Source organism: Haematobia irritans, chromosome 3 (assembly GCF_050003625.1).
Source record: "Haematobia irritans isolate KBUSLIRL chromosome 3, ASM5000362v1, whole genome shotgun sequence".
Classification (NCBI taxonomy): domain Eukaryota; kingdom Metazoa; phylum Arthropoda; class Insecta; order Diptera; family Muscidae; genus Haematobia; species Haematobia irritans.
This window is the reverse complement of record NC_134399.1, coordinates 138,699,515-138,727,266: the sequence shown is the minus strand read 5'-3', so window position 1 is coordinate 138,727,266 and position 27,752 is coordinate 138,699,515.

The following is a 27,752-nucleotide window of genomic DNA, read 5'->3' as shown; positions in this document are numbered from 1 at the left end:
TTTTACAATTTCAGGTGGATTTCATGATGGATGGATGGATGGAAAAGTTACAATCAAACATGGACCGTTTCACACCATAATCGTCACAATTATATGTGGACCTAAAACACCTTTAGATTTTCAATTTCAGCCAAATCGGATTAAATTTTCGGTGTCCAGAAGTTCAAGAAGTCAAATCGGGTCTATAGGGGAATTATACCGAAACAAGCACCGATACACATCAATCGGACATATTTGTAATTTCCTTAGCAAATTAACATATAAGACCTAAATTGACCTAAAGACCACCAGAAATACACTATGGAAACTTGCATTAGCCAGCATTTGAGGGGTTTGGTTAAAAATCCGTACGAACCAATTCAACTCACACAATTATCCGAACACTGTACTCGTACTCAAAGAGTTTCATAATTTTTCTACTACTTGCGGTTTTCTTCATTATTCCATAATAGTTTTGTTGTGATCAGTGAACACATTGCCTCACCTCTTCTTGTTAATACTTAGCAAACTTAGAACTCTAGTGCTAATGATAATCATGTTAAATCATCATTATGATTATTTGTGTTGCTGATCAACATAATGACGTAGGTAAACAATGAACACATGTGTGAGCGCTTAAATGAATATTGCGCAGACGCAACTATCTACGTTATTTTGCGATGGAAGACTTCCAGCCAGTAAACCAACAAAGAAGAAACATTGCATGATTGCAAGTGTATGGATTATAGCTTAAGTAGAGACCACGAATGACGCAGGACTCGGCTAAGAAGACTCACTCACTTTGCAGATATAGTTAGAGATTTTTGTGTTGTTTTATAAAAATAACATTGACTGAGGTAAAATGTTTAACAACAAAGTTGTTTACTTTTTGTAGATGTTACTTAACTCTGCTTTTCCTCTGCAATTGCAATTGTGGCACTAGGATTTTGTTATGGTTGTTAGTTTTGCATGTATTCCACTGTCATCTGTAACGATCCACCTTCACGGGCCCTGCTTCCTCCGAGATTGGCTACCTCCTTGCCGCCGGCCGTGCTCAGTCTTGGGCGGTTCTTGCTCTTTAGAAGCAGACACGGAATCATTATCATATAAGTAAAATAAGGTAGCTCTTTTGATAGGACACAGATGAGCAAAGAAGGGATATTAGAGAAAAATAGAAACTAAAAATTTTGAATGATGTTTGTTTAAAAGGGCTGCATTAGATGTCGACTTGCCGCCTATTCTTAAACCTCCCACTCAACCATGTCAACATTTGTCTGTTGACCTGCATTGCCATCTTCTACAATGAGTTTTTCACCTTTCGTAAGGAAAACTAAAACTTAAAAATTCATTTCAATAGATTATATTTACATAAATATAGGGTAACAAATATTGCAAGAAAAATCCTGACTAAATAAAATTTATTAATAAAAGTTACTAAACGTACTAAAAATGACTTAGAAGAAATGTTTTAAATTTGACCGAAAGATAAAATTGATTTTTGAATTAGAACAAAATTAATCGTATATAATTAAAATCTGGCTAACATTTTATAGGTGTGATATAGTAAAATATTTAAATATTAAAGTGTAATTTTGAGCATATACAAAAATGAAATAAATAAATTTTTACTCACCAATTTAATCCTTAGTTGTCTCCAGGCCTGATGACTTCGGATCTATTGTTTTTTTTTTTTTTTAAGGGTATAACATCTATATTATATATATTTCAAAATTGCATAGCTCACGAGAAAGGTAAATTTTTATAAAAAAAATTATCTGATTAGTGGATAAGTGAAGTGAATTCTAATTTTTAGGTATACATTAACATTTATAAATGAAATAAAATCTTAAATGAAAATTGACTCAAATAAATTTAAAACATAAAAAATTGTTAATTATATCGTTAAAGAAAAGTTATAATGTATTTAACTGAAATAATTCGGAAATAAAAAAAATGTATTTTTATGAAAAAAAAAATCAAAATTATTCTAGGAATTCTCACATGGAGACAAACGTCTTCGTAAAGTTTTGTTAATGAAATAATTTTTCCTATTTCTCTTATGCAATTAATGAAATAAATCCCTCTATATGATCCTTGGTAATTAAATGTTCTCGCAATGTAGATGAAATATCTTGATATTCAAAAATCTGGGGTTTCCATAAACCAACTGATTAGGAATCTTCACCAATATCAGCCCAATAGCCGGGAATCAAAAAGATGTTTCACATAAATCCTTTGCAGCGTTCTTGAGAAACTATCTCCCCACAAGGATATTGAAAATCCAAAATTTGTGATTGTCCTTCTTATTGGTTGTATTCTTGAAAACTGGCAATATATCGAACGAAAATCATCAGCTTTCTCTGCCTTAATGGTCAGCAAGACAAAATTGGCAAACCCAAATGGAGTTTTCTAGTCCAGAATATTAGAACTAATTCAAAACGGCAGGAATAATATTATCGATGATTTCACAGAATAAGTTCCTCAATAATTGTTTATATAATCAATCACTCGCGGTCACCAAGCTCTCTATAATTTACAAAATGTTTACTTTTGTTCCAGAGTCTATTATCACACAAAAGCGACCGAACTATTCAAGTATCAAATATCTTTTTTTTTTTTTTTTTCTTCTATTCTCCAAACCAAAATCCAAAGCTTGCTATGGTTAGAAACAAAATTCTCAAGGCAAGTACAGGAGAACCAAATATATTCAAGAAAGTATTTTAAATTAGTAGTTGGCATAATGAAAGAAAAACTGATTTTTAAGAAAATCATGGCCTGCCTAGTTTTCTAAAATTATTTGGTATGAATTAAAAGCAAGTTGAAATTTCCAAAAATTTTTCAAAAAAAACATGGCCTTCTTAAATTGTCCAAAAGCATATATCGAACGTAAATCTCATAATGAGGCAACTTAGCAACCACCAACTGAAATTTCGAATTATTAATTTGGAAACAACTAAAGTAGCAGTGCTACAAACTACACAATGCCAAAAAAAAAAAAAAAAAAAAAAAAAAAAAAAAAAAAAAAAACAGTATTATTCCCAAATGTCCTTTAAATGGTAGGTGCCAATTTTTCCATTATCTACGTCTCTCAACTCATACTGAACATTGCCTACTTTTCTCACAACCACTGCTCTTATCCCCGTTGGAGCTAATTTTGCATTAAAATGTTTAATTTGGGAGCTCTGGGGAAAGTTTCGGCGTATCACCTCTTGTCCAATATCTAGATGTCGATTCTTAGAACGCAAATTATATGTCCTTTCGTTTTTCTTATAAGCGGCATTCATCTTTGCCAGTATTGAATCCCTGAGTATTGTAAATTTATCCATTCGTTCAATTTGTGCATCGTTCTCATTTAACAACTTCAACTTCCTTAAGAGTTGAAAGTCCTTCCCATGCTTAATCATATTCTGACCAAAAATTACCTGATAAGGTGTCATTCCTATTGTCTGATGAACTGTATTGCGCAAGGCACAATTTACACTTGGCAAAAATCTGTCCCATAGTCGATGGTCCTCCTTTACATAAGACCTCAAATCAGCATTTACACTTCTGTTTACCCTTTCGCTAGCATTAGCTTGCGGGTTGTGTACAGCCGTATATTGATGCCTTATTCCAAATTCCAAAAGAAGATCTTCGAATTCTTTGCTCTTAAATTGAGTACCATTATCCGTAACTATAACCTCAGGCACACCATAGCAAGTAAATATTTCCTCCTTCAAGTAAGTAGAAATTGGTTTGGCTAATAATTTGCGCAATGGCTTTAGAAATGAAAATTTAGAAAAATGATCCAAAACAATTAGTATACCAGTATGTCCATTTCGAGTTCGGGGAAAAGGCCCCAGAATGTCAACGTATAATCGTTGAAATGGTCTTTCACTTTGCACCATCTGCCCCATAGGTGGTCTTAAAACAGTTGTAGGTATTTTACTCGTTCTGCAAATTCCACATTTTCCTATAAAATTTCTCACATCTATTACTAGACCTGGCCAATAGAAATGTCTTCTTAATAACTCGATTGTTTTAGCAATGCCACAATGCGAAGACGATGGTATACTATGAGCTGCATAAATAACTTGTTTACGCAATTCCGTAGGTATTAATAGTTTCCATGCCCCAATGTCATAGTCATTTTCCGATGAAAATTTGGTCCTTTTGAAAATATATTTTCCTTCCACTTTGAAATCGGGGAAGGGAGACCTAAGCAGTTCCTCGCGCAATCTGCTATATTCCACTCCGAGAAAAGCAGATGATTCCAAATCCACTGATGGTACTACCTCAATTTCCACAGCACTAACTTCATTCTCAAACATGCGAGACAGTGCGTCCGGAACGACATTATCCTTACCACGCCTGTGCTCAATAGTAAAATTGAAGCCCTGTAGCCGCAAAGACCACCTTGCCAAACGTCCTGACAAGTCGGTCTGTCGCATCAACCATTTAAGGCTGGCGTGATCCGTCACAACCTTAAACTCATGGCCCTCAATGTAAGACCGGAATTTCTTCACAGCCAGCACAACGGCTAAACATTCCAATTCTGTAATTGTATAGTTTCGTTGAGCTTTGTTGAGTTTCTGAGACATGTAGGCAATTGGTCTCTCAACCCCATCCTTATCCTCCTGTGCCAACACCGCCCCAATACCAACGGTGCTTGCATCACATTGCAACACGAACGGTCTAGAAAAATCAGCATGTGCCAAAATAGGAGCACTACACAGCCGTGATTTAAGACTCTCGAATGATACTTGAGCCTCTTTTGACCAATTAAATTTATTTTTCTTTGATAAAAGTTCCGTCAGTGGAAACGTGCAAGTCGAAAAGTCGCTAATAAAACGTCGGTACCATCCGATCATACCTAAGAACTGGCGAAGGGATCGGATGTTAGTTGGAGTAGGGAATTCTGAGATAGCTTTTACCTTATCAGGATCGACCCTTAAAGCTCCATCTCCAACAATATATCCCAAATAACGTACATTTGCGATAGCAAAACAACTTTTTTTCACATTTATTGTGAGACCTGCCTTCCTAAGTTGCATGGCAACTTGTTGCAGATGTTGTAGGTGGTCCTCAAAGCTTTCAGACATAATCAATAGATCGTCTAAATAGACGAAAACATGAGATTTCATGTTGTAGGGAATTACAATGTCCATTAGGCGGCACATTGTTTGGGGTGCATTGCACAACCCAAATGGCATTCTTTTGAATTGATATAGTGGTCTGTTAGGAATTGTGAAAGCAGTTTTAGGTCTTGAAGAATCATCCAATTTTATCTGCCAAAAGGCATCTTTAAGATCCACTTTGGAGATAAAATTTACAGATGGTAGTCGCGAAAGAATACCCTCAATATTGGGTATCGGGTACGAATCTTTAACTGTGACAGAGTTAAGTTTCCTGCTATCGACGCAAAATCTAACCTTGTCCGGTTTAACGATTAAAACCCCTGGTGATGACCAAGGCGACTGTGGACATTCCTCTATAACCCCCAAAGAAAGCATGCGATCGATTTCAGCACAGAGAATTTTTTCTCTGGCTGGAGATATCGGGTAATACCTCTGCTTAATTGGTTTTGAGTCACCAGTATCAATATGGTGCTCCACCAAATGTGTACAACCAAGACCTTCTTTTTCGGAATTGGGAAATAGTCCGATGATAGCGTCCAATTTTCGCTTCTCTTCTTGGGACAGATCTATAAAAACAGAGTCAGTCCTTTCACAGTAAAGCTCGTCAACTTCCTTACCTATAGATATGGAAATATTAAACTTACTCCAAAAATCTATGCCACATATCAAGTCCTGCTTTATTGTATTAATGACTAAGAATTCGAATCTACACTGTCGACTATCCATCGTAAATTCAAGATTCACGACTCCTGACACTTGTTGAATCTGTCCGTCAGCAGTTTTAACATTCCCACGACATTTCCTAAAATTCGCAGAATTCTGAACCTGTCTTGCCAAACTACCCCCAATGACGCTCTTATTAGCGCCGCTGTCTAGTAGAGCTAAATATAACTTACCTTCAATATTTAAAGGTAAAAAAGGTCGTGAATCCAAATTCTTGCTCACTATAGCCGCTATTTTGTATTTCTTAAATTTCTTCAATTCCTTCCAATAATTATGCATTCTAATAGCACTTCTAGTAGCTTTGGCATTGATAACGCTCGTCACATCGGGTAAATAAGTATATCCTAATTTAGCAATATTAATTGATTTGTTACTATCCGGGTATACTGTCTCATTCGGTACTAATCCTAACTCCTCCTTTAATGATTCTTTCCTTGTGCTCGTCACATCGGGTAAATAAGTATATCCTAATTTAGCAATATTAATTGAATGGTTACTATCCTGGTATACTGTCTCATTTGGTACTAATCCTAACTCCTCCTTTAATGATTCTTTCCTTGTGATCTCGGATGTCCTTTTCGGAGGACATCCTTTCGCACGTTTCCCGAACCCTGACACTTTGGACAAGACGGTTTATATGCATCCCTTAGTCCACAACCATAACAGAAGACAGTTTTATCTTTTAAGCAGTCTTTGTATAAATGCCCATTCGTATCACAGTTCCAACAAACTACATTCTGGTGTATTTCTAAGATATCCCCATCAAAGAATTCATTGTCGTCTTCTAAATCCCCATCAATCTCAGCTATATGATTTCTTTGACGTACCTGTCTACTGCCGTGTTGAAACTGAGTATCGCGTACAAATTTCTCGTGTCTCCGAACTGCCTTACGTAAATCTGATATGTGAAATATATCGAGATGTAATAATTCGTGTCTGATCTCAGTCCGAAGATTACGTATTAATGTCTCGCAGAGTTCACTATCTGTCAAAGGAGTCTGTAGTTTGTCGGCTAAGGAAACTATCGCCTCATAATATTCGTCAAAGGATTCATCTGCCCTCTGCTTTCGGCGTCGAATGTCATCCTTTATGTCGAAGTCATTGTAAAAATCCTTAAATTGGGCCCTTAAAGACTCGGAAAAGCTTCTCCAAGTGAAATTACTGTTTCGACGATGGTACCTCCAGTACCATTCTAAAGCCCTGTTCTCAAACAAAATGTGTACATTTCTACATAAAACTTCAAAGTCTCCACCAAGTGTATTGTTAGTCATTATCCGTACTCGATATATAAATTCGTCTATCGGCATATCCCGATTACCGCCAGAAAAAGACAGTTTCCAATTCCGAATAATATTCAATGCTTTCTCTGGATTGTCCCATATAAATGAAAGTCTGTCATGACGTTCCGTTGTTCCAGACACATGGGAACGTAAATTCCTGGCCCCTCCATCTGTGTTGAAATTCATATTCCGTAACATCTCTCCTACTTCCCTAACAATTGACGCCGTGAGATCTCCTCGTACTTCCGAAATAGAATTGGATATCATCCTACGAACACTCCCTTCATCTATCCTCAAAGGGGATCCTGTACGTTCACTTGCTCTATCCTCCTGTGTTCGAGATGCCACGTTATCTACAGTATTAGGACAATCCCTGACCGACCCATCAACATTCCTAGGCGGGATTCTCAAATTCATATCATGTGTATCTCCATCCGGAGATGGTGAAGCTATTTCTCGATTCCTTCTGTTACCGCGAGTCATAGATCTAGTTCTGTGTCCAATAGGACTACCATTTCCATCGCCTCCTGCCCCGTGAGTAGGATTTCGATTTCTTGTTCTGTCCAAACTATGTACCACACTCATCTTTTGCAAACACTAGCAATCAACTAATTACGTATGGAAATGAATCGCGAAGAAAATAAACCAAAATTATAAATCACACAATTATAAAATACACAGGAAACAAATTATTTCACCCAAATCCGTAAATTTGAAAAAGAAAAAAAAAATCTTTAAAGGGAAAAAACTAGCTATTATTCTAATAAATATAACGAATTAAATTATTTCACAAAATTTTCAAAATTTATTACTACTCAGTGTAAAAACCCAAAAAGTAGAAGATGGCTGAAACATCATTGTACATTACAAAAACCGTAGAAGTGAAAGTGAAACCTATTTTATGGTATACTAACCAGACTACATACTCCAAATAGTACAATTCCATTAAATACGGACCACTTTACGAAAATTGTATATCCCAACACCAGTATCAGAGTAAACATTCGACAATAGATCAAAATTTAAATCTCAATGACACCAGACTCGAAAGTATAGGTAGCGAAAGGTACAAGAAAATGAAAAGAAAGTAGTATAAAGAAAGATGTATTACTATTGGTCAAAATGGTATGAAAACCGCACATGCTATACTCAAAAATCCGATAATGGCCTATAGAACACTAAGAAAGAAAAGAAAAATAATTTTGAGGACCAGCATTTAGGTGTCATGATACTGAAATCTCGAATTCCTACGATACGTAAGAATACGACCAGTTGCTGGGCCCCACGTTGGGCGCCATTTAATATATGTAACGATCCACCTTCACGGGCCCTGCTTCCTCCGAGATTGGCTACCTCCTTGCCGCCGGCCGTGCTCAGTCTTGGGCGGTTCTTGCTCTTTAGAAGCAGACACGGAATCATTATCATATAAGTAAAATAAGGTAGCTCTTTTGATAGGACACAGATGAGCAAAGAAGGGATATTAGAGAAAAATAGAAACTAAAAATTTTGAATGATGTTTGTTTAAAAGGGCTGCATTAGATGTCGACTTGCCGCCTATTCTTAAACCTCCCACTCAACCATGTCAACATTTGTCTGTTGACCTGCATTGCCATCTTCTACAATGAGTTTTTCACCTTTCGTAAGGAAAACTAAAACTTAAAAATTCATTTCAATAGATTATATTTACATAAATATAGGGTAACAAATATTGCAAGAAAAATCCTGACTAAATAAAATTTATTAATAAAAGTTACTAAACGTACTAAAAATGACTTAGAAGAAATGTTTTAAATTTGACCGAAAGATAAAATTGATTTTTGAATTAGAACAAAATTAATCGTATATAATTAAAATCTGGCTAACATTTTATAGGTGTGATATAGTAAAATATTTAAATATTAAAGTGTAATTTTGAGCATATACAAAAATGAAATAAATAAATTTTTACTCACCAATTTAATCCTTAGTTGTCTCCAGGCCTGATGACTTCGGATCTATTGTTTTTTTTTTTTTTTAAGGGTATAACATCTATATTATATATATTTCAAAATTGCATAGCTCACGAGAAAGGTAAATTTTTATAAAAAAAATTATCTGATTAGTGGATAAGTGAAGTGAATTCTAATTTTTAGGTATACATTAACATTTATAAATGAAATAAAATCTTAAATGAAAATTGACTCAAATAAATTTAAAACATAAAAAATTGTTAATTATATCGTTAAAGAAAAGTTATAATGTATTTAACTGAAATAATTCGGAAATAAAAAAAATGTATTTTTATGAAAAAAAAATCAAAATTATTCTAGGAATTCTCACATGGAGACAAACGTCTTCGTAAAGTTTTGTTAATGAAATAATTTTTCCTATTTCTCTTATGCAATTAATGAAATAAATCCCTCTATATGATCCTTGGTAATTAAATGTTCTCGCAATGTAGATGAAATATCTTGATATTCAAAAATCTGGGGTTTCCATAAACCAACTGATTAGGAATCTTCACCAATATCAGCCCAATAGCCGGGAATCAAAAAGATGTTTCACATAAATCCTTTGCAGCGTTCTTGAGAAACTATCTCCCCACAAGGATATTGAAAATCCAAAATTTGTGATTGTCCTTCTTATTGGTTGTATTCTTGAAAACTGGCAATATATCGAACGAAAATCATCAGCTTTCTCTGCCTTAATGGTCAGCAAGACAAAATTGGCAAACCCAAATGGAGTTTTCTAGTCCAGAATATTAGAACTAATTCAAAACGGCAGGAATAATATTATCGATGATTTCACAGAATAAGTTCCTCAATAATTGTTTATATAATCAATCACTCGCGGTCACCAAGCTCTCTATAATTTACAAAATGTTTACTTTTGTTCCAGAGTCTATTATCACACAAAAGCGACCGAACTATTCAAGTATCAAATATCTTTTTTTTTTTTTTTTTTCTTCTATTCTCCAAACCAAAATCCAAAGCTTGCTATGGTTAGAAACAAAATTCTCAAGGCAAGTACAGGAGAACCAAATATATTCAAGAAAGTATTTTAAATTAGTAGTTGGCATAATGAAAGAAAAACTGATTTTTAAGAAAATCATGGCCTGCCTAGTTTTCTAAAATTATTTGGTATGAATTAAAAGCAAGTTGAAATTTCCAAAAATTTTTCAAAAAAAAACATGGCCTTCTTAAATTGTCCAAAAGCATATATCGAACGTAAATCTCATAATGAGGCAACTTAGCAACCACCAACTGAAATTTCGAATTATTAATTTGGAAACAACTAAAGTAGCAGTGCTACACATCCTTTTCAATGTCTGCTACGGCAACATAAACATCATTTAAACCTTAAATTTAAAGATGGATAGTTGGTTGCTTCGTGTTTGCATTTGATAACAGAATGGTGACTCGACATATTCAAATTTGCTGAAAATCTAGGGATTTTTGAAGGGTCTCGGAAATATGAAGGAACAAGGATTTATCGGATATGAACGCAGATCCAATAAGCATCTTCTAGCTGCCTTGAAAACGGTTCCATGGAGAATGAACTGTCAAGATTCCATACGATTGCAATTAAGTTTCTGCACTGTGAGATAATATCAGCTGCACACTGAAGATCAAAGAAAACTGAAACCGAGGACAGTTTTTGACGATCATGGTATAAGGAAGGACAACCACCATTGTTGGGATCGATAAGGTGTGATGGGCATAAACATGTATCGGCATTCTATATAATAAAATGACAAAAAAATGTTAAATTTTAAAACGTTCTTATACCCACCACCAGGTCTGCCAATTTTGCCGATTTATCGGCATTTTGACGATTTTTTACTCAAAAAAATAGCAAATGCTGATTTTCCGATTTTTGCACCAAAAATGACGATATTAGCTCGGTTCAAAAATTTGGACTAGAAGCAATTCGTTTACACATTTAGAGCCACCAAAAGAGAGAATACATTTGACAATAGTCAGATAGAGCAATTGCAAGTTTTTGCTAGAGATTTCATTCATGTAGGAGCTATACCTCACTTTACATCTTCAGTGTTAGTATCACGGTTGCCACTCGTACCAAAAATAATCCACCAAAATTTGAAGAACATTTTATCAAAAATCTACCAAATTACAAAAATATCTTGAAGTTGTTAATCAAATTTTTGTGGTTAGTATATATAAAAATTTTGTTTTATTCGAAAGAAATCTTTTATATGGAATTTATAGAAATTTTTGTTAAAATTTTATTTCTATTGAAAATTTCGGCAACATTTTATTTCTATAGAAATTTTTTTCAAAACTTTATTTCTATAGAAAATTTTGTCAAAAATTTTTTTTATAGAAAATTTTGTCAAAATTTTATTTCTATAGAAAATTTTGTCAAAATTTTATTTCTATAGAAAATTTTGTCAAAATTTTATTTCTATAGAAAATTTTGTCAAATTTTTTTTTCTATAGAAAATTTTGTCAAAATTTTATTTCTATAAAAAAATTTGTCAACATTTTATTTCTATAGAGAATTTGGTCAAAATGTTATTTCTATAGAAAACATTCTCAAGCCTTTATATCTGTAGAAAAATTTGTCAAAATTTTATTTTTATAGACAATTTTGTCAACATTTTTTCTATAGAAAATTTTGTTAAAATTTTATTTCTGTAGAAAATTTCGCAAAAAAATTTATTTCTATAGAAATTTTTTTCAAAATTTTATTTCTATAGAAAATTTTGTCAAAATTTCATTTCTATAGAACATTTTGTCAAAATTTTATTTCTATAGAAAATTTTGTCAACATTTTATTGGTATAGAAAATTTTGTGAAAATTTAATTTCTATAGAAAATTTTGTCAAATTTCTATAGAAAATTTTGTCAAAATTGTATTTCTATAGAAAATTTTGTCAAAATTGTATTTCTATAGAAAATTTTATCAAAATTGTATTTCTATAGAAAACTTTCTCAATACTTTAGATCTATAGAAAATTTTTGCACATTTTTATTTCTATATAATATTCTTGCAAAAATGTATTTGTACGAACATTTTTGCAAAATTGTATTTCTAAGAAAATTTTGATAAATTTTATTTTTAATAAAATTTTTGCAAGTTGTCAAATTTTGGAACATCGGGCAACACATATATAAATATTAAAGATCTTTATTTTTATTTTTAAATAAAAAACTTACTGAAGTGAAACTATATATTAAAAAAAAATATTTTTTATTTTATTTTTTGAATTGCACAGAATTGCATAAAAATGTTTTTTTTTTTATACAAGACTGAATTCTTTTAATTTTCTGCTCTTAATATGAAATAAATATTTTTGTTGTTAATCAAAAAATTATTTTGGTTTTAATATTATTAACATTGCAGATTTTTTGACGATTTTTAAAATGGAAGTGACGATTATGACGATTTTTTCGGAAAAAAGTGACGATTATTCTTGAAATTTTATTGGCAGCCCATTCCATTTTTAACACATTGAAATATTGCTTTCCATTTATATGACGTACACATATATTCTTGATCACGGGGAAATTCTAAGACGATATAACAATGTCCGCTTAGCTGTCATTGAAGGAACACAAAGATGTTCCATTTTTGGGGGAGATAATATTTTAATTTGCTGCAAATAACGCAAATAACAATAATGCTCGATAGTAAAACACGGTTGGCACTCGTGCCAAAAATAAATTACCAAAATTTTAAAATATTTCCATAGATCTACCACATTAAAAACAAAAACTTAGTTTTAAAACTTATTGTTGTGGTTATTATAAAAAAATATTTTTCTTGGAATGTGGAAATGTTTTGTATTGAATTTATAGAACATTTCGTTAAAATTTTATTTGTATAGAATATTTTGTCGAAATTGTATTTGTGTAGAAAATTTTGTCAAAAATTTTATATTGATAGAAAATTTTGGAAAATTTTTATTTCTATAGAAAATCTTTGAAAAATTTTCTTTCTGTAGAAATTTTTTGCAAAATTTTATTTCTATAGAAAATATTTGCAATATTTTATTTCTATAGAAATTTTCAAAATTTTCTATTGCATAGAAAATTTTTGCTAAATTTTATTTCCATAGCAATTTTATGCAGATTTTATTTCTATAGAAAATATTTCCAAAATTTATTTACACAGAAAATTTTTGCAAAAATTTATTTTGATAGAAAATACTTTTTATTGCATAGAAGTACATACCTCTTAAGTGGAGAGGAATATTTTGCTAAAGAATTCTACCAATCTATCAAAGAGTAAAAATCTACCAATTTTTGTAGAATTCTACCAACTGTGGCCACTGTGATGTCAATCTGTTCTGAGTACGAATAACCTCAAAAATGTCAAGCTTTACTGTAGGGCTGTCAGTTGGCAGATTGCAACACTAGGGTTGCCCAATCCCCCAATACAAAAGACAACCCTCGTATAAACATTCGGCAAGTATTTAATTAAAAAACAAGTAAGGAAAGTCTAAAGTCGGGCGGGGCCGACTATATTATACCTTGCACCACTTAGTAGATCTAAATTTTCGATACCATATCACATTCGTAAAGGTTTGTCCCAAATACATACATATAAATATCACTCCATCTGGACAGAATTTGATAGTCTTCTACAAAATCTATAGACTCATAATTTATGTCGGCTAATGCACTAGGGTGTAACACAATGTTAGTAAAAAAATATAGGAAACATTTAAATCTGAAGCAATTTTAAGGAAACTTCGCAAAAGTTTATTTATGATTTATCGCTCGATATATATGTATTAGAAGTTTAGGAAAATTAGAGTCATTTTTACAACCTTTCGTCTAAGCAGTGGCGATTTAACAAGGAAAATGTTGGTATTTTGACCATTTTTGTCGAAATCAGAAAAACATATATATGGGAGCTATATCTAAATCTGAACCGATGTCAACCAAATTTGGCACGCATAGTTACAATGCTAATTCTACTCCCTGTGCAAAATTTCAACTAAATCGGAGTTAAAAATTGGCCTCTGTGGTCATATGAGTGTAAATCGGGCGAAAGATATATCCAAATCTGAACCGATTTCAACCAAATTTGGCACGCATAGTTACAATGCTAATTCTACTCCCTATGCAAAATTTCAACTAAATCGGAGCATAAAATTGGCCTCTGTGGGCAATTGAGTGTAAATCGGGCGAAAGCTATATATGGGAGCTATATCTAAATCTGAACCGATTTGGCTGATATTTTGCAAGTTTTTCGAGACTCATAAAATATTCGGATGTACGGAATTTGAGGAAGATCGGTTGATATACACGCCAATTATGACTAGATCGGTGACAAATATATATGGCAGCTATATCTAAATCTGAACCGATTTTTTCCAAAATCAATAGGGATCGTCTTTGAGCTGAAACAGGACCCTATACCAAATTTTAGGACAATCGGACTAAAATTGCGAGCTGTACTTTGCACACAAAAATACATCAACAGACAGACAGACAGACGGACATCGCTAAATCGACTCAGAATTTAATTCTAAGCCGATCCGTATACTAAAAGATTGGTCTATGATTACTTCTTCTTGGCGTTACATACAAATGCACAAACTTATTATACCCTGTACCACAGTAGTGGTGAAGGGTATAAATAATTAAAATAGGGTGCTGCAATATTAAATGCTAAATGAAAATTTAGCAGTTAAATACAAAGAATAAGTGCCAAATTTCTAAATTGCTCACACTATTAATCAACATCGTTTATCCAACGATATCCTTTTTATTTAATATGGCGACTAATGCGTTCATGTAAGCATTTAATAGGAGAGTACTTTGATTTTCTTTCAAGAGTACTTTTCTGACGCTGCACTAAACGAACATCTTAGAAGCGAAGAATTTTCTGTTTGTTCGAGCGACCGACAGACCGATTGAAAGAACAACATTGCCGTAATACCTGTTTTACACGTTTTTGTTGTTGCTTTTGCTTGTGGAGTAATAGTTGTAGTCATCGTACCTACTAACGTACTAACACTGTTATAGCGGACTCAGTTGATGTGGTAAACGTAGTTGTTGTTGTTGTTGTTTGTTTTTATTTTGTTTATCATAGTTATTTTTGCGTGAACTTCTCCATGCAGTTTAGTTTCATTAATATTCTGAGTTGAAGACTAGCTTAGGTTGGTTGCATCTTCATCACTGTGATTTTGTTTGTCCTGTATGCATTAGAGTCGAATGGTTGCATCCAATATTGGCTGGCTGCCAGGTACATTGCATGCCATTGCAATTTTCTGCTGTTGCTTTTGTTCAATGGGTTGAGTTTAGTAGGAATTTTGTGGTGGGTTTTTTGTTCTTGTCTCCATCTAGTGTTTTAATATGTGTAATGGTTTTTGGTGTTTGTGTGCCTTAAGCTTTTTCCATCACGCTGTAAGAAAGGTACGTTTATCTAAAGTGTAAAGTAGAGGATTTTTTCTTGTCTTTGGAAAGGGTAGACTTGGACATATTCCCGTTCATCTATGAGACCTATTTATATATTTTCAGCAATCAAAAGGACAATTCAAAAGGGTATCTTTGACCATTATGATTTCTCAGTTGCTATTTTTTTTACGGAGATATTTAAGTTATCAAGTCCATTTTGATACCACTGTTTTTGTGCTCAATAGAATAGCCTTTAGGTCGCGTGACTCTTTCTTCCGTGAATTAATATGAATATGGTGTCTGAAGTGCAGAGAATGAAGCCGACGATTTTAGCCGTCGCCGACCCTTTTTTAGCAGTCGGCGCCGCCGCCGAATATGTCAACTCATCTCGACTCAAATTTAGCCGCCAATTAATCTGAAATATTGGTTTATATCAGAAAAATGTAATAATATTTGCTATAGTTTTCGCCAAAATTTTGAACTTTCCACCATCAATCAATAAGTATCAAGTTGCTATAATATTTTTACAAAAATTTAGCTCAACAAATTTGAATGAAATGTAAATTTGATTGTACAACTAATCTCATTACAATTCGGAAAACTTCAAATTGATTTTATAGTAGATAATTTTGCGCCGCCGAATAGATAATTTTTTTATCGGCTTAGCCGTCAAGCCGCCGCCGCCGGAGGCAAAAATTTAGTGTAAGCCGCCGCCGACATGAGTCGGCTTAATTCTCTGCTGCAGTGTGCAAAAAAAAAAATCATCAATAAATTTTAGGACGTGAGATTTACACAAAATTAATGCCACTTTTCTTAAAAATAATGAAATTTTGATTAAAAGAATTGTAATTTAAAAATAATCTTTACATCTACATTTTTTTCATTACATTTAGGGATTGAATTATTGCACAAATTAAATGAGTATGATTTTTTAAGTAAATAAAATAGAAATAATCTTTAAATAAAGGGAGATATTCAATCGTTTATAGTACGGATTTTAAACTGATTTTTTACGTAAATAGCCTTGTTAATATGTCGTAAAAAGATAATACAAATTCGAGAAATGAGATATGTATCCTAATTTAAATGTTTTATAGCTTAGATGTCTTTGTAAGAAGTATTCCAAGCCAAATAAAATATATCAATAAAATCAATACTCAAAAAAAAAAGTTTACTTCGATCCAAAGATTTTGACCTTCCTTTAAGTTTAAGTAAAACTAAATTTATAGCAACCTATCTGACTTTAAATCTAGGATCAAGAAAATTAAAATTAGGATACAGATCTCATTTATCGAATTTTCATTCTCTTTTTGCGGTATATTAATAAACCTATTCAGGTACAAACAAACTCCAGTTTAAAAATTGAAATTATAGCGGATACTTCAATGTAAAAAATGTTTTCTTAATTCCAAAAAGCCACCGTGGTTAGTAAGCCCGCCTAGCATTGTAGTTTTGACCAAACACCAAAAAATTTTCAGCGGTGGATTATCCCACCTCAGTAATTGTTTAAACTTGTAGCATCGATTATCATAGATTTGTTGGGAGCCACCGTGGTGCAATGGTTAGCATGCCCGCCTTGCACACACAAGGTCGTGGGTTCGATTCCTGCTTCGACCGAACACCAAAAAGTTTTTCAGCGGTGGATTATTCCACCTCAGTAATGCTGGTGACATTTCTGAGGGTTTCCAAGCTTGTCTAAGTGGTTTCACTGCAATGTGGAACGCCGTTCGGACTCGGCTATAAAAAGGAGGTCCATTGTCATTGAGCTTAACATGGAATCGGGCAGCACTCAGTGATAAGAGAGAAGTTCACCAATGTGGTATCACAATGGACTGAATAGTCTAAGTGAGCCTGATACATCGGGCTGCCACCTAACCTAACGTAACCATTGAGGCGTGGAGCACTCGGGGTTCTTTCTAACCAGCCAGACTGCCAACAAGGAATTCTATTTGATTTCTAAGGGTCATTTTTACTAAACGATACTCTTGGTTTTTGCACCACTATAACCACAATTTACTGGTAAAACATACTTTTTTTGAAACTTTATTCTATACTAGAGTAAAATAAATAGTGAGTTTCAGGTTTGTTTCTTAAGTCTTTTGTATCATTCAATAATGAGTGTCAAGTTTGTTTCTTAAGTTTTTCGTTTACATTTAATGTGCATAACTCTAATTGGATTGTTTTTCTAATGATTACGATGACAGCGAATTAAAATAATTGTGTTAAATAGATAAGTACAGCAAAAGGTTTTGCAACACTTTGCAGTGGACTACTTAATTGAGTTATCATTGATGACTTAATCTTAGTTGGAAACCTAAACATAGTAGTGCAACTTTTGTTTAAACTATTTCACATCGTAAAAGTTTTACTCTTGGAAACAAGTAAAGGTGTTGGCCTCTTGTGTTGGGGGTCCCCTCTTCTTCGTTCATTACACCAAATGCAGGAAATGCTTACTTGTCTCTGGTCCTAAGCAAATCAAAGCTATTTTATGAATGTGTTTGTGTGTGTGTGTGTGTTTCTTTATTAATTCCACTAACACTATACACAATACGATTTTGTGGTTAATTTAAATTCTGTGGAAATACAATTTTTTCTTAAGTTCATTGCTAGTCAAGTTCAAATACGAGTGAGTACAAACAAAAATGCTACGCCCGACCATTGGTCTGTCCAACAAACCTATACATATCCCACATGGAAACACTTGTTGGAAATACAACATACAGTGAAATAATACCAAACAATAACATTTATGCTGACCAAAAAAAAAAAAAAAAACAAACACACAAAAACAAAATAAAAAGAAACAACTAAAAATTCGGCTAAAAATGGCTAGACTCACGCCTCAATAAAAAAAACGCTTGTGACTACAGACACAGAGACCGACTTGAAAATAACCTTAACTACAGTTGATACCCCAACGTAGTCTGCAACAGAGGCTGGGCGATTGTACTTAAAGTATTTGCGCGCTGCAAGTAACGTTTGTGTACTAACATGTCTAAAGGTAATTTTTCACATAAAGCTAATTAAATTAGAATTTATACAAGTAGCGTATGCATACAATGATCGTGTATTACGAGGGTGGAGTAATTTCGGTCACATGTTGCTGTGGGTTTGGGAAATCTTGTCATTTTTTATGAAATTTAAAAGTTTAAGGACATCTGAAATTCTATTGTCCAAATGAAAGCGTATTTCTATCCAAAGATTTTTACACTGAGAACAGTGTTTTCTTTTTTGAAGAATAACATTTAGGCATGTTTTTTACAATAAACAATTTTTCTTTGAAGGTATAAAAAGTTTTTATATATAAAAAAATATACGGCAATATTTCGGCCCGGCCGAAAATTCCGATGGATGTTACCCCCATTAATCGAATGGGTAAAATCGTAAAATTTTACTTTTACGTTCGTGCAATTTGGATGACCAATATGACTTCTATCCCCTTAAGTTAAATGGGGAAGATAGGATAAAATTGGCGGTGTATATATGGTGCGTTATCAAACATATTTTTGTGGAACTAAGATTAAGAAAAGTTGGGTTCTTAGAAATCAAATAGAAGTCCTAGAGCCAAAACGACGTTAATTCGTTACCACCCCTAAAAAATTGAAAATTCCAAAAAAATCCAAAAAAAATCAAATTTTCATATGAAAAGCTTCTTTTGGCCATATCTCCTAAAGTAAGCGTCCTAGAGCCAAAAGGAAGTTAATACGTGAGCACCTTCAAAAATTTAAAATTCCATCCAAATCTCAAAAAAATTAAATTTTTATATGAAAAACTTCTTTGGTCATATCTCCTAAAGTATAGTAAGCGTCATAGAGCCAAAAGGACGTTAATTCGTGATCACCCCTAAATAATCGAAAATTTCAGCCAAATTGAAAAATAAAATTTTTTATGAAAAACTTCTTTTGGTCACATCTCCTAAACTAAGCATCCTAGAGCCAAAAGGACGTTAATTCGTGAACACCCCCAAAAATTTTAAATTCATTCCAAATCTCAAAAAATCAAATTTTCATATAAAAAACTTCTATTGGCCATATCTTCTTAAATATGCGCCCTAGAGCCAATGAACGTTAATTCGTTACCACCAAAAAAAAAAAATGAAAATAGGTCGCTAAAAAATTTCTTTATTTTAAAGAAGCCGCATCTTTAGCTTAGAATCAATACCAAAATCCTTAAGGGAAGGTCAACATCTTTCGATCCGAGTAAAGTTTTTTTTTTTTTTTGTGTATAGAAGCCCAAGAAGACACATATGGAGATCGGTATATAGGGGCTATACCAAACCATGATAGTATTTCTATTTTTCCAATTTCAGGCATGTGGGATGAAAATTGTGGTGTATAGATCAAGACCCCTAATCAAGGGATATAGCCCATATTCGAATTTGATCCTTGATCAAAAATATATACTTATATACTTTAAATAGTCGGTAATCAAATCACCATTCTACGGTGGTGTACTTTGATCCAAAGATTTTGACCTTCCCAAAAGGGTTTTTTATATTGATTCCGAATTAAAGATGCAGCTTCTTTAAACAAAAGACATGAAGGAATTATGTCTTTTGTTTATTTGCTTGACATTTTCAGGGAAAGTTGAAGGGGCCTCTAGACAAAAAACGGCTACTTTATTTTTCGATATTTGGAGGGGAGACCTTTTTTTTAAAGTACAGTGAAAACAAAAGTAAAATTCTCCGACTGAAATTTTACGGAAAAACTGTGTGAGGTTATGAAATTATATCTGGTTCCTGATTTTTTAATATTTGATCGGGGAAAAATGAAAGGGCATAGTGAGACATCCGCTTCTTTTTAAGTACATACAGAGAAACAATTAAAGTTGAATTTACTTGAAATTTACAGAGGACCTGGGGAGGGGTTATAAAATTAATATTGGATACCTAATTTTGTGATATTTGGACGGGAAGTGGGACCTCCCCTTGCTACGATTTTTGAAAATTGGGCTTATAACTTGCATGACATTTTCTGGGACGTCTACATAAGATACGCTACATCAGTTTTTGATATTTGATCGGGGAAGGGGAACCTCCTCTAAAACTGAAAAAACTAAAATTTTCAAGGTTTCTTCAAATTTACAAAGGCCGTGGGGGAAGGTTATGGAATATGGTGTACCTTTTGTTTGGGTGTTTGGGAGGGGAGGGAACCTTCTTCTTTCCCCACACTTGAAGGAAAGTTTCTACATTTTCTTGGACTTTTCAGGAAAGGTTAAGGGTGCTATCCACTTCTGTGTTTGTCGATATTTTATCGGGGAAGTGACGTCCCTTAAAAAAAAATAGAGCAAAATATAACCTTCTCCGACCTACTTGAAATTTACAGGGAACGTGGGAGGAGGTGATTAATACAGAATTAATACAGGGTACATGATTTTTCGATATCTGGTTGGGGAAGGAGTATAGTGAAATAAACTTAGTCGATTTAGTTGGAATTTATAGGGACCGTCGAGTAGTTTGTGAAGTTAATATATGGTGGATTATACTACCTCAGTAATGCTGGTGACATTTCTGAGGGTTTCAAAGCTTCTCTAAGTGGTTACACTGCTATGTGGAACGCCGTTCGGACTCGGCTATAAAAAGGAGGTCCCTTGTCATTGAGCTTAACATAGAATCGGGCAGCACACAGTGATAAAGAGAGAAGTTCACCAATATAGTATCACAATGGACTGAATAGTCTAAGTGAGCCTGATACATCGGGCTGCCACCTAACCTAACCTAACCTAATATATGGTACGTGATTTTCCGATATCTGGTCGGGGTGGAGCGAAGGTGGGAAAAGGGTTCCTTTTGTCCGATTTTTTGAAAATTCAAAGTAGAGGGTTATCCTTAAATGGGAACTCGGTACATAATTTTATGATTTTTGCACAGGCTTCTGCCAGACTTTTTAAATTACTAGCATAACTCGACCCTCTTCGCTGCGCCTTTCAAAGCATATTTGTTCTGTATATAAACGAAGGAGCAAGTTGTCCGATTTGTTTGAAAGAATTCAAATCTCTTCGAATTTATTTTCATCTCGAAGGATATGGCTGACTAAGTTAACGCAAAATGTTCCTACAAATATGCTTCGTAAGGCGCAGCGAAGCGGGCCGGGTTACGCTAGTTTTTAATAAATGCTACAAAGTAAAAAGTGATTTATTTATTTAGAAAAAACTTTAAACCAAAGATGCAAACTCCTCCCTAATCAAAATATTCAATATCTGAGTTAATTTAATAATAATTTTTAAGTTAAACATTTTTTCTTAACTTTAACTCTTTAATGCCCGAATTTTTTTTTGCCAGCGGATTAAATATTCAATGTTAACGACACAAAAAGTCTCTTGAATAGTTTTAACTAAGTTTTCTTTTTATTTTATTAATTTTTGTTGTAGTAAGGTGCGTTTTACTAAAAGCTTGCTGATTGGGCATTAGGGGGTTAACTTGTTTCCGTGCTTAACGATGAAACGCTTGTGTTCAAAAAAATTTGTGGCATAATCTTTCATATTAAATCAATACATTTTTGAACTAAATATAGGTTAAGGTGGTAGCGTTAACCTATTTTCAGACTCACATAGACTATTAAGTCTATTGTGATGTCGCAAATATTGTTCTTTATATCAAAAAAATTTGCATTACTTCAAGGACATACGACTTTAACTTCACGCAAATTTCAAAGATCAATATTCTAAATTTAAGTCAAAGGTTTTAAACTCTCTTTTAATGGAAATATTTTTATTTTAAAAAATGTTCTAAAAATTATGTCTAACAAATAGGACAATTCTTTAGGTGTAATGGTTTCACGAACATTGAGTTACAGACAATACGATCGGTTGACTATTTTGCAACCTATCGTAGGCCAAGGGACATTCGAAACAGGGGATTGCGACTTGCTTCGAAGAACAAATGTTCAGTCGGTCCGAGAGGTCGTCGTGACAAATCTACCTACTTAATAATGAGATTATACACATATATATATATATATATATATATATATATATATATATATATATATATATATATATATATATATATATATATATATATATATATATATATATATATATATATATATATATATATATATATATATATATATATATATATATATATATATATATATTCCAATTAAGAAGCCATTTTAATCCAATTTCATACAAACCTCGTGAATTTAATACCAACCTCGATAGCTGTTCAAGTACATTTTTAACAAAATTGTGTGACTTTAGCAATCGCATAGAGTTCAAGTGAGTTTTTTTGCTGACATTTTTTCTTTGAATCTTCGTTCTGTTCGTTAATTTGTAGTGTTAAGATATTCATAGCAGATTTAAAAACTGGACAAACATGCGAAAAACTTTAATGAAATTAAATTAAAGTACAACCTCAACATTTTCCACAACCACAAAATCAGCACAGGGAAGAAAACTACTTTGGAGAGAATTGAAGATCTTGCTTTTGTTTAGTACGAGAGACCAAACAAAATTAAGCCAAACATCAAGAATTATCGTTGGAAAACATCATCGCATACTAACAACCACGACAAACTGAAAAGTTCACTTAACCTCCATTATTCAAAGGTAAGGAAACAAAATTAACGAGGTTTTAGTTGGGGTTAAGCGGGCCAGTGGACAGGCTTTATATGCCTTTGGAATTGGAACTGGGCAAACACACACGAACGTGTGAGGTAACTAAACAATCAGTCGGGTAATCTCACATCTAAGGCCCATGATAAACCAGACAGGGTAACTTTGTTTAATGGAGACCGCTTCTGCAATATTTTGGTCTTTAAATTACATCGGATTGGAATAAATACCAAGGGGTAGAAGGTTACTGGGCACGAACGTGATATCATGCTGGACAATTCATTACAGATTGGCATCGAGAATGTAGTAATAAAAGGGCGTTGAATATTATTTGAAATTTACAATCATTTTTTAGATTTTTTATTGTTATGGCTGAGAGCATACAAGGTGATAATTTTGGAATTGATTGAAGACATGCTTGTACACCTGTTCAATTGGTTTATGAGGTGGGTTTAAGAAAATATTTATTTTCCATACGAGTATTGCATTTATTTGGTTTTGTTTCATGCATGTATGGAGATTGGAGGTATTAGGGTGGTCTGATTATTTAATTCTAACTATGACATTAGACAATTTTTCATCGTAGCCGTTTGTTAACTGATGCACTAGAACCATTCATGCTACATACACACGGGCAAAATAGAACATAATTTGCGACATTGAGGACGACTAATTCCTTATTCGACTGATAGTTGTGTCCCACGAGTGACTTTTTAGTCACAGACTTTCCCTCGCAGATGTACACAGAAAAAAAAATTCACAACAATTTTTCCAATTGAAATCTTAATTGCGTTTTAAAAAATATTCGAATAAGAAGACATTTCAATTAAAAAATTAATTGGATCAATTGATTTCGTGATTGAATCAGAAAAACTTCTTTTGTGCGTAGGATCACCATACGCTTATTCCAAATACATAACGTTTTAATACCCTAAACCACACTGTGGTCAGGGTATAATAAGTTTGATCGGCCAAAAAATGTGCCTACCAGAAATATTAATTTTAGACCCCATAAAATATATACCGATCAGAATCACCTCCTGAGTCGATCTAGCGCTTGGTGTCGTTCCGTCCGTCCGTCCGTCTGTCCATGTATTTGTTGTTCACAGGATTCCGGTCGCAATTATTAACCGATTTTGATGAAATTTGGTACAGCGAGTTTTTTGGGCACAAGGACGAACGCTATTGAATTTGGAAGAAATCGGATCAAATTTAGATATAGCTCCCATATATATGTATCGCCCGATTTCGACAAATGGGGTCACGTTGCGCTTTTTTCAAACGGATCGTCACCAAATTTGGCAAAAGGTAATCTTTTCCATCGCCCTTCAAGTCTGCAAAATTTCATCCAAATCGGTTCAGATTTAGATATAGCTCTCATATATATGTATCGCCCGATTTTCCCAAATTTGGCCACAAAACCTTTATTTATCAACCGATCTTACTCAAAGTTGGCTAAATATAATCTTCTATAGCACTAACTATATGTGCAAAAAATCATCGACATCGGTTCAGATTTAGCTATAGCTCCCATATATATGTACCGCCCGATTTTTCTAAATTTGGCCATAAAACCCTTATTTATCAACCGATCTTACCCAAATTTGGCAGAATGTAGTCTTCTATGGCACTAACTATATGTGCAAAAAATCATCGAAATCGGTTCAGATTTAGATATAGCTCCCATATATATGTATAGCCCGATTTTCCCAAATTTGGCCATAGAACCCTTATTTATTAACCGATCTTACTAAAAGTTGGCTAGATCCAGTCCTCTATAGTACTAACTACATGTGCAAAATTTCATCGAAATCGGTTCAGATGTAGATATAGCTCCCATATATGTATCACCCGATTTTAAAAAATTCGCCCCTAATAACCTTATGTTTGACCATACAGGCCTCATTTCTTAACTGATCTTACTCAAATCTTGCACAAGGTAACCTTTTGTGGTATTAATCAAACTCGCAAAATATTATGCAAATTGGTTCAGATTTAGATATAGCATCAAAATATATGCATCGCTCGATTTTTACAAATTTGTATTTATTACCCAAATTTGTATTTATTATTACCCAAATTTGTATTTATCGCACTAATTTAATGATTTTCTCTTTTTTTATAATGGGCTCAATATTATTGGCATACTAACTCCGTAGGTGCAATATCAACACAGCCAGTGTTGCTAGAAGTAGGGGAAATTCCCTATATGTCCCTATATATGGTTTTTCTAATATTTAGCGTCTTGTAGGACGTAGGGCCGCAATGTAGGGACATTTTTACTCAACACGATATGTAATAATTTTTACATTTTGGTGGCTCTAGAGGAGGAAATTAGAAGCCGGCAAGGCTTGATCTTTAACAATGTGTGGTAAATAACAACAGTTGCCACTCGTGCCAAAAAAATTTAACAAAATTTAAAGATTACCACAAATCTACCAAACAAATATTTCTATAGAAATGTTTGTTAAAACTTTATTCTTGTAGAAAATTTTGTCAACATTTTATTTCTATAGAAAATTTTGTCAAAATTGTATTTCTATAGATTTTTTTTTAAATATTATTTCTAAAAAAAAAATTTCTCAAAATTTTATGTCTATGTAATTTTTCTCAAAATTTTATTTCCATAGAATTTATTATTTCTATAAAAAATTTCTCAAAAAAATTGTTTATAGAAACATTTTCAAAAATAGTATTTCTAAAGAGATTTAACAAAAAAAATACTATTTTTGGTAGAATACTACCAACTGTGGCAACCTTGGTGATAATACAAATTTATTTTATAGGTTATATGTTATACGTTGCATTTTCATGTTTTAAGATAATAAAGTACTTAGAACCATTTTTGTTTTGTAAAATTTGTTTAAATTTAACGAAAAATATTGTAGGGAAAATTGTTTGTGAAGGTATGGGAAAGTAGGGAACTTTTTTATCCTTGTAGGGTAAACCGAACATATTTCCTGGCAATACTGACTATGAGCTATAGTCAGATTGAGAAAAAGCACCCATAAACATGTACCCCTTAATTTTCTTAAATATGCAACTGCGGTTTATCTGCCAGACCTATGTCAATGTTACCCCACAAATGCTTATGATTACTAATTCAGTAAGGGTGGTTTAGGGTATGATATAGTCGGCCCCGCCCGACTTTCTATTTTACTTACTTGTTTCTTATTCTTTTTTAGTTAAAAAAAAATTATATTCCTTTAGTTTCCCATAAAATCATTTGGAAGTTTTCTAAAAGCATAACTTTAAAAGCACTTTTAGAAATTTTTTGAAAGTATTTGAGCTCAAACGTTTCATGCAAACATTACACTGAAGTGTTTTCTTTTCTGAGGAACGAAATTTTAGACAAGCGAAGTTTTCTTTTCACGGAAAGAAATTTTCTTTAGAAGCAAATAGAAAAGACAATCGTTGTATAGCTTGTCATAAATTCGGCTTTTGTGTTTGCAAAAAACATTCTTTATGAGAAAGCGGAATTTTGTTTGTCTAAAATTTCGTTCCAGAGGAAAGTTTTTTTCTTTGGGTGTAGAATGAATTAAAATTATAAAAATTATTTATTTGGTAAAATATCACCGAATTTTTCAATTCGCATCCAAACAAACACTTAATTCGTATCACACCATAAGAAGCAAGGCAAATTCAGGTCAACGGCTGTTGAAATGCTGAATATCCGTAGTACGTTGAATTCTTAGGTTCTGCGTAATTTTGTCACCACTTCCGGGTCATTTAATGCGCATATATTTCTTGCAGCAATATTATGTAAAAACAAGTATATACGGCCGTAAGTTCGGCCAGGCCGAATCTTATGTACCCTCCTCCATGTATTGCGTAGAAACTTCTACGAAAGACTGTCATCCACAAATTTCAACTCACATGGTTGTTAAATATCATATGCTACCACCACGTACCAAATTTCAACAAGATCGGATGAATTTTGCATCTCCAAAAGGTACCGGAGGTCAAATCTGGGGATCGGAGCTATATATTATTATGGACAGATAGGAACCAATTCCTGCATGGTTGTTGGATACCCTATACTAACATCACGTACCAAATTTCAACCGAATGGGAAGAATTTTGCTCTTCCAAGGTGCTCTGGAGGTCAAATCTGGGGATCGGTTTTTATGGGGCCCATATATAATTATGGACCGATATCGACCAATTTTTGGTACATGGGTAATACCATGTACCAAATTTCAGCCGGATCGGATGAAATTTGCTTCTCTTAGAGGCTTCGAAAGCCAAATCGGAGGATCGGTTTATATGGGGGCTATATATAATTATGGACCGATGTGCATGGTTGTTAGAGACCCTATAGTAACACCACGTACCAAATTTCAGCCGGATCGGATGACATTTGCTTCTCTTAGAGGTTCCGCAAGCCAAATCGGAGGATCAGTTTATATGGGGGCTATATATAATTATGGACCGATGTGAACCAATTTTTGCATGGTTGTTAGAGACCCTATACTAACACCATGTACCAAATTTCCGCCGGATCGGATGAAATTTGCTTCTCTTAGAGGCTCCGCAAGCCAAATTTTAGCCGGATCGGATGAAATTTGCTTCTCTCAGAGGCTCAGTAAGCCAAATCGGGGGATCGGTTTATATGGGGGCTATATATAATGATGGACCGATATGGACCAATTTTTGCATGGTTGTTAGAGACCATATACTAACACTATGTACCAAATGTCAGCCGGATCGGATGAAATTTGCTTCTCTTAGAGGCCTCGCAAGCC